Here is a 9,678-nt window from a genome sequence, read left to right as displayed (position 1 = left end):
TTTAAAATGTTGGATTTTGGGGAGGTGGGGAGGAAAGGGATGGTAGGGGCTAAACAAAGCAGGGGTAACAATGCTCCATAGGAAATGGACTCATTACCTTACTCATGTGACTGTAACCCTTCTGTACAGTATCTTTACAATAAAAAATATATATTAAAATGTGGGATTTGTGGCTTTTATGACTGATATATAACCTTTTCCAGCTTTTTAATGTCTTTGTGTTCTCTTGGTGTGGTTTTCAGTTACTCACTTGCTTTTATTTTGGTTATAGGTGATTTATTTCTTTTAAGTAAATTTTTTTGTCTTCTCTTTTATGTACTTGGGATCAAACCCAGGATGTTACACTTGCTAGGCAAGCACTGTGCCACTGAGCTACATCCCAGCCCTGGTTATGGGTTATTATAGAATAATTTTTAACACGTTATACCTTCTTTGCAAACAATACATATAAGTATAGAAATTAAAAACTTGATGGTGAAAAACTTGTTTAGATAGGAATATTTGAACCATTAATCTGTAGAACTAATAGGCAGTTAACCTATTTGTAATCTGTACTTATTGGAGACATTGCAGTCTAATATTTTAACACATTCATTCTAAACTTTGACCACTGGGAATTCAAATCTTGACTTGTTTCTTATTTAGTATAAAGTAAGGCTGTGCTCCAGTTTTCTTATCTGCAACAGGAACAATAAAGAATCATCTCCCGTCCCCAGAGCTGGTGGCTCAGGCTTGTAATATTAGCTACTCAGGACACTAAGATCTGAGAATCCTAGTTTGAAGCCAGACCAGACCAAAAAAAAAAGTCCATGAGATTCTTATCTCCAATTAAACACTAAAAAACCAGAAATGAAAGTGTGGCTCAAGTGATAGAGCATCAGCTTTAAGAGAAAGAGCCAAGTTAGAACAAGTAAAGGCCCTGAGTTCAAGGTCCAGAACTAGCACTATAGATAACTAATGAAATAAATAACTTTTTAAAAATTACAAAAATTTAAGTGAAATAATACATGTCAGGGATTTAGAACCACTCTTGGCATATAGTTAAGATGAACAAACATTGTTAGCTATTAGGATTATGGCCAAGATTTTCCAACAAGAGGCTCATATTCTTGATAGTTTTCTGCTATAACAGAAATCTACTACTATTATAGTAGATTTATTTGTTAAGTTCTAGTCCTGTGTGTTTAAGATGTCACTGGATTTTGGTCACAACATGTATTAGTTACACATATTACTATTTAACAAATCACTTTCATATGTAACAGATTAGAACAGCATATAGGTATTATTATATTGTTATTGAGTCAGGAACTTGGAGAGGAGTTAGGTATGTTATCTGCAAGAATCAAAGGTCTCATCTAAAGGCTCACCTAAGAACCCATCTGCTTTAACTTACTCACATGGTGTTGATGTGTTTTAATCTCTCTAGTGATGTTAATGGAAGCTTCCTTCAGTATCTTGCTGTTTGTTCATCAGAGCAAGTAAAAGGGGCATTCTACTTGTCAGACAAGTCATAATCCTGAGTCACTTGTTTTGTGTTATAAATAATTCATCTGGTCTTTTCTTGTAGCTCCTGAGAGATAGCCTCCAAATTTGAGGCATTTCCTCAATTATAGGAGTGAGCCCTTCAACTGCATCTAAGTTAACTAACAAAGTGACTCAATATGGGGTCTCTGTAGTTTTAGGATGGGGGTTGCTATGCTAGAAAGACCATCTATGCAAGAAAAGTGTTAGAACTTTCAACTTGATCTTCAGGGAGTAAATAAAACTGAAAATTGAATTCGGTTACATCACACATGCTCAGTGATTCAGTCAGTCATGTCTATACAATGAAATGCAAATAAAATAGGAGGACACTGAATTTTGGGTATACTTCCTGGTTGATGAACACACTGATATATCAACAAGATATGTCCTGACTCAACTGTGAGAGACCATGGAAACTCTGCACATAATGTCCTTTCCATCTTTGCACTTGTATGTCTTCATTGACTGGTACAGATTTATAGCCTTCACAATAAAATTATAGTAATATTTTTCTGAGTTCTGTGATCTTTCTAGTGAGTAATTAAATTTAAGGAGACAGTTAAAAACTTCCCAAACTTGTAGACAATTACTCAGAATTGCTAATGGCTTGGAGACTCCCACTTGGGCTGACTTTTGAAGTACAGTCAGACTTGTTGGAGTCTGTGCCCTTAAATATGTAGACTCTGCTCTAATTCCATGTGATTATTATGGGATTAGCATCAGTTAACACTCTAGAATTGCACCTAATCTTCAGAAACACCTTATTACCTTTGCTGTATTCTGTCAGCTAGAAGTAAGGTGATACCACACTGAGAAGTAAAGGACTATGTGAAGGCATAGACACCCCAAGGTGGATATGGGAACCATGTCAGAAGCTTTCTGTCACAATCAGTGTACCTCTCAGAGTTTGGTGACTTGGCAAGGCAAGTCAATCAAGGCATAGCATCTTCATTGAGGTATAAGAGATCACAGATTATGAATTTTGTGTGTATGTGTGTGTGTTACTGATCCTAGGACAGAACACAGAGTCTTAGGTGCTGTCTCAGAGCTTCTGTACTTAAAGTTAGCACTCTACCATTTAAGCCATAGCTCCACTTTTGGCTTTTTGGTGGCTAACAGGAGATAGGCGTATCATGGACTTGCCTGCTCAGGCTCTCTTGAAACAATGATCCTCAGATCTAAGTCTCCTGAGTAGCTAGGATTACAAGGGTGAGACACCAGTACCTGGCTAGATTATGAAATTTTAATGGTAGAAAGAACCTTAGGTATTGTCTAGATCAACTTAATCCTCTTGTTTTGCAGATGAGAAATATCATGTTCACAGAGTATAAATGTCTTATTTGAAAACATGCATTGAATTAGTGTCCAAGTCAGAATAAGAGCCCAATTTCTTTTCCCAATACCATACTGACTGAATGATTTAATCTAGCTACTAAATAAATTTTAACTGTCATGGACAGTGGTATTCCCTAAAGCACACCTACAAAGCTATGGACTCCTTGGCTGAGAGAAAAATTCTAAGATAAAGAGATTCAGACAGGATCAAAAATTTTGGCAGGCAAGTGGTTTAGCTGGCAGAAAAACTTTATGTGCATTTATATTTTTAATTAGAAGGAAACAGAGAGTCCAGAGGCTACAAAACAAAGCACAGCTGCAAAAGAGAATCAAGGTTCAGACTAATAATTTACAGAGTAAAAGTCACGCTCTCTAGACATATGCATAAATCAATTCTAGTTCTTCACTTTTTTCTTTTATTTGTATGTGTGCACGTATGTGTGCGTGTGTGCGTACCAGGCCTGCTTGGAGCTTGAATTCAGGGTCTCATGCTCTTATTTGGCTTTTTTGCTCAAGACTACTACTATTTCAACAGCACCTCTATTTTTTGGCCTTTTTAAGCTGGTTAATTAGGGGTAAGAGTTCTATGGGCTTTTCTGCCTGGGCTGGCTTCTGAACCTGGATTCTTAGACCTCAGCTTCTTGAGTAGTTAGGATTACAAGCACGAGCCACCAGTAACGGGCTATTTCATTCTTAATTGACAAAAATTGTACACGTATATAGTGTACAGCGTGAATTTTGGAAATGGAACAGACGGATTGAGTGACTTAGTACTTTTGTGGTTAAGAGCAATTAGAATCTGCTTTCAGCAGTTTTCAGAATACAGCACTTTTCTTTTTAACTGTAATAACAATAGTGAACTTATTGCTCCGATCTAAATGAAATCTGGTATCCCTTGACCAGCACCTCTGCAGCCCCCAGATAACTAATCCCTGAAACCACCGTTTCATGCTCTTATAAAACAACTTGATTTGATTACAAACGTAAGTGACATCATGAAGTATTTGTCTTTCTGTGCCTGGCCTATTTCATTTAACATAATGTCTTCCAGGTTCATCCACTGCTGAACATTTGCACTGATTCCTCCTCTTGACTATATTATGAGGAGTGCTACAAGGACCATGGCAGTACAGCTATGTCTTCCTCACACTCATTTCATTTCCTTCACATTTAATTTTCTTTGGATGCTCAGTAGTCCTCTGGATCATATTGTGATTCACTTTTAACTTAAAAAAAAAATTGTCGGTTGTGGGGCTTGAACTCTGGGCCTGGGCGCTGTGCTTCAGCTCTTCAGCTCTACCACTTGAGCCACAGTGTCACTTCCAGTTTTCTTGTGGTTAATTCAGAGGTAAAGAGTCTCACGGACATTCCTTCCAGGGCTGGCTTTGAACTGCAAACCTCAGATCTCAGCCTCCTGAGTAGCTAGGATTACAGGTGTGAGCCACCAGCGCCTGGCTCTAGAACTATTTTCTATATTGGTTGAACTAATTTGCAGTTCCTCTTTGTTCACACCCTTATTAGTACTTGTTATTTTTTTCTCCTTTTTTGTTTTTTGTCAGTCATGGGGCTTGAATGCAGGTCTTGAGTGCTTTCCATGAGCTCTTTTGCTCAAGGCTAGTGCTAGTGCTCTAGCAAGTTTAAGCCACAGCTCTACTTCCAGTTTTTTGGTGGTTAATTGGACATAGAGTCGCACAGACTTTCCTGCATGGATTGGCTTTGAACCTCAATCCTTAGATCTCAGCCACCTGAGTATCGAGGATTACAAGTGTGAGCCACCAGTGCTTCACTCTCCTCTTTTATTATAGGAGAAAGAACACACAAAATTTATTACATGCCCAAGGCATTTAGACATTTTTTTCTTCTTTAGGATATCTACATAATAGGCAGATTAAAAGCATCCTGTGTGGTTTTAATTTGCATTTGCCTGATAACTGGTGAGGTATACTATCAACTATTTATATATGTTTTTTTTGAGAAATACCTACTCACATTTTGCTCCCCCCTTTTGTTTTTTAAAGAAATGTTTTCTTGCTAATGAGTCATTTGAATTTCTTATGTATTTTGTATATTGGTTGTTTGTAAGATGAATGATTTGAAAATATATTATCCCATTTTGTACACTATCTCTTCACAATGCTAATTATTTCCTTTGCTATGCAAAAGTTTTTAATGTGATATAATCTCATTTGTGTATTATTGCTTTAAAATTTTTAATTGTTATTATAAAGGTGACATACAAAGGTGTTACAATTACATGAGTCAAGTAAAGAGTACATTTCTTTTTTTTTGTTAAAAAAAGTACATTTCTTTTTGGACAATGTCATCCTACTATTACCTTTCTATTAGAATACATTAGTTGTACAGGAGAATTTCATTGTGACATTTCCACATGTGCCTATGATTGCCTCTGTATTTTTTATTTTTTGTCTGTCATGGGGGCCTGAATTCTGGGCCTGGGCGCTGTCCCTCAGCTCTTCAGCTCTAGGTAAGTACTGTACCCCTTGAGCCACAGTGCCACTTCTGGTTTTCAAGTGATTTATTAGGATAAGAGTCTTATGGAGTTTTCTGCCCCGGGCTGGCTTTGAACCGTGATCCTCAGATCTCAGCCTCCTGTGTGAGCTACCAGCGCCTGGCTGGCCTCTGTATTTTTTTTTTTTTAACATATCCAAACAACCATTGCCTGGACCTATGGAACTTTTCTTAAAGTTTTCTTCTAGTAGCTTACAGTTTAAGGTTTTACATTTAACCTTTAATCCATTTTGAGTTGATTTTTGTGTGGAATAAGATTAATACCTAGTTTAATTGTTCTACATGTGGTTATCCAGTTTTCCCTGTACCATTTATGGGAGAGACTTCCCTGTCTCACTTGCATCATCTTGACACCTTTTTTGAAAATTGTGTGTAAATACATATTGCTAGGCTTTGCCTTTTTTTCTTTTTGAGTTGTAGGCTTGAACTCAGGGCCTGCACACTGTCCCTGAGCTCTTTTACTCAAGGCTAGTGGTCTGCCACTCAAGTGGTAGAGGGCCGCTCTTGAATAAAAAAGCCAAGGGATAGATTTTAGGCCTTGAATTCAAGCCCTAGTATGAGAGAGAGCAGGGAGAGGGAGGGAGAGAAGAGAGAAGAGAGAAAAGAGAAGAGCGAAGAGAGAAGAAAGAAGAGAGAAGAGGGAAGAGGGAAGAGGGGCCTTTATAGAATACCCCTACCCCCATGATTTCACTTTCTTCCACTAAACCCCACTTCCTAAAGGATCTACTCCAGCTCAATAACACCAAAGACTGGGGATTCAGTCTTTTAATACATGAATCTTTTGGGGACATTTCTCCAAACCATAACAAGCTTTTGTTCTTTTTACTTCAATTGAAAATTCTACTTCCTGATGATTGTTATGTCCAAAGATAGTAGCGATCTAAAACTAGTTCTGAATGAATGCTTCATGGCACACAATTTGCTAAGCAGCAATTATATGATGAGCTAAAGTGGTCTGACCTCAAATAAGATGGGCAGAAACAAAAACCTATTAGGAGATACTAAGAAGAATTGTGGCCTCTCTAATTGGCTTACAAAATGACTTCCATTGTGGTCGCCAAGCAGACTGCCGGGAAACAGCAGCCACCCACCGTTAGGGAGGCTGGGGGATGTGGGCAGGAAGCAGTGCTGTGCTCCATTTTCAGCAATGACAGCAAGCAGCTTGCAAAATAGAGCAAAATGTCTAACAGTGATTCGGGATATACAGTGGCCCTGGCTTCGAATGCATTTTTGGAAAAAAAAGTCTTACAGAAGAATTACAGCTGCATCATGTCATTGAGTGCAAACGTTGGCACAGGCTCTCTGTTGTCTTCATGAAGAGCAGGGCCTCAGTGAGGTTCAAGGGTAGACAGTTCTTCAGTGTTCTCTCCCCCCTTTCCCTCCCCCTTCCCTGCCCCCCTCCCCCAGTCCTGTGCTCCAAGCCAGCTTGGTATTCTTCATTTACTTCCTCACATCATGCTCCTCACACTCTTCCCTTAGTCTCTCTTCACCATTTTTCCACACCAGGTAAACTTTGTCCTTCTCTGGGAAGCCTTCTTATACTTCATTTTCTTACTTTTTGTATGTGTAAGCTGGTACTGTACTGGGGCTTGAACTCAGGGCCTGAGTGCTGTCTGTTTGTTTTTGCTTAAGGCTAGAGCTCTACCAACACTTCTGCTTTTTAGTGGTTAATTGGAGATAAGGTCTTATGGACTTTTCTGCCTGGGCTGGCTTAAAACCTCTTATCTCAGCTTTCTGAGTAGCTAGGATTACAGGTATGAGCTATCAGCACATTGTGTTACATAATGAAAGTTTCTCAGTGTGCTAAGTGCCTTCTAAGCATTTATAGATCATCTTTCCAATAGATTTAGGAGGTAAGTATTATTATTACTGTCCAAGGTAGACCCAGAGACAGAATATCCACAAAAGACAAAATTGACTTTCCAAGACTACAGAAACACAGAAGGTCCATTTTGTTCATACAAACGGAAGTCTTTCAAAGGAAAAAATCTCAAAATTACCAAGGTCATGAAACTGGATTATCTGTTCATAGTGGAAAAACATAAGTTTTCCCACCGGAGTTCTGAGTTCTCTTTTCCTGTCTCCTTCCCCTTCCTTTCCTCCTTTCCTTCTCTCCTTCCCCTCTTCCTCTTCCTCCTCCCTGTTCCCTCCCCTCCCCTTCCCTTTCTTGAAAATTGGATTTCTATTCGAATCCAGAATGACCTACTGGAAGCTTAAGTAAAACTTAAGTTATTTTCTTCCCATTCACATTTAAATACTTCCAGGGCCTCTGAAATACTGAGATTTGGAGCAGCAGCAGAAATCTGCTGTCATCCAAAGACATGGAGACTAGCCTGTCCCCATAGTAATGACCAAAGAAAAATGGCTTCATCCTCTTAAACTTCTATTTCCTATGTTACAAGCATAAAACTCCAGCCATGTAATGATCGCCCCAAAGAGTCAAAAACAACTTTTCAAGTGAAAGGAATTCCTAAGATCAAAGTTTTGTTGAAAGGCCATTAATATACTTAACCAGCCAACAAAGACTATCTTTTTTTCTTTTTTAGTGAAAAATAATGTGTTTAATAACACATTAGAATCAGTTGTTGGTCAAGAGTACATTATAACAGTTATTTTATGAACACATTCTAAACTCTTACAGTAAACCACTTCTGTCACATACCTTTAGATCACAGCAGTATCTTTGATGATATCAACATCATGATTATAGTTTGAAAAAACTTCCCGAAGTATTCAGAGTGCACAGAATTCTTTCCACTGAAAAACACTGGCTTCAATTTGCCTATTTTGTATGTTATTCTTTTGACAGAGAATTTACTAACAGTATTTTAGCATATTAACATATTATACTGCTTTGTAACTTGGACAATCTTTTCCTCCAGTAACTAAAAATTCTTCTTTATGGGGTAAAGAAAACCATAGAGATTATCATATATTTCTGAAAATTTATAATTGGTATGAAGTTTCCTCAAAAACTATATGATCTTGAGGCTGAGGATTATGATTAAATGCCAACCTGGGCAAGAAAGTCTGTTAGGAGGCTGGGAAGGTGGCTCAGTGGTAGAGCGCTTGCCTTGCATGCCTGAGGCCCTGGGTTCGATTCCTCAGCATCACATAAGCAAAAAGAAAAAAGCCGGAAGAGGCCCTGTGGCTCAAGTGGTAGAGCACTAGCCTTGAGCTGAAGAGCTGAGGGACAGTGCTCAGGTCCAGAGCTCAGGCCCCATGACCAGACCCCCAAAAAATAAAAAATCAAAAAGAAAGTCTGTTAGACTCTTATCTACAATTAACTACCAAAAAAGCCAGAAGTGGAGCTGAGGCTCAAGTGGTAGAGCACTAGCCTTGAACACAAAAGTTTAAGGATAGTGCCCAGTCCCTGAGTTGAACCCCAGGACTAGCACCAAAGTAATAAAAGGAAAGAAAATAAATATAGGTGTAAAACAGAAGATAAGGGGAGAGAGTTCAGGGGTGATAAATGGTGAGGGAGAGAGGCAAAAGGATAGGTTAAATATCATCAAAGTATTCTGTATACATTTATGAAAATAGAATCATGAAGCCTGTTTGAAAGGCCTAATAAGGGGGGATAGAGAGATACAAAGAGTAGTGGGATAAATTTGATCAAAATGTATTGTATGAATGTAAAGAAATACCATAATGAAGCAGCTTTGGACAATTAATACATTCTAATAAAAAAGACAAAAAGAGTAAGGGTGCAATAGCAAACACTTGCTCTTCACAGAGGCTTGGCTATGTGATAGGAACCTGGTTCTGGTGAGGCATATGGTGTGACATGTTCATGATCTTAATGTTATCATCCCTTTGGAATCTTTGCAGGGGACTCCAGCTATTAAAGAGCCCTGAAGCAACTTCAGATAAGGACTGTCCATTTCTCTAGTGAGCCCTAGTCTTGGTGTCAATAGTTATCTACTACTCCTGCCTCTATGTCCTCCAAATTACCTGGGATTGCCTGTTGGTGTGGCTGGTACTTTCAGGCTGACTGACTTGAGGACAATCCCAATTTCAACAAGATAATCAACCTCATCAAGTTACTATAAATATAATGGGAGGTAATGTACACAGAACACTTGGGACTATGCCAGAAGTCATGTAAGCATTTGCTATTTTCTTCTAATAGACTATAGCAATCCCATCCTTCTTGTGTGTATGTGGCACTAAAGTTTAGACCCAAGGTCTCATGCATACTAGACACTGAGCTAATATTTCCAGCCTTTTATAAAAAATTATTTTGAGCCAGGTGTTGGTGGCTCATCACACTTGTAATCCTAGCTA

The sequence above is a fragment of the Dipodomys ordii genome, unplaced genomic scaffold (genome assembly GCF_000151885.1).
Source record: "Dipodomys ordii isolate 6190 unplaced genomic scaffold, Dord_2.0 Scaffold26, whole genome shotgun sequence".
Lineage (NCBI taxonomy): Eukaryota > Metazoa > Chordata > Mammalia > Rodentia > Heteromyidae > Dipodomys > Dipodomys ordii.
The sequence above is the reverse complement of the archived record's forward strand: the minus strand, read 5'-3'. Positions refer to the sequence as shown.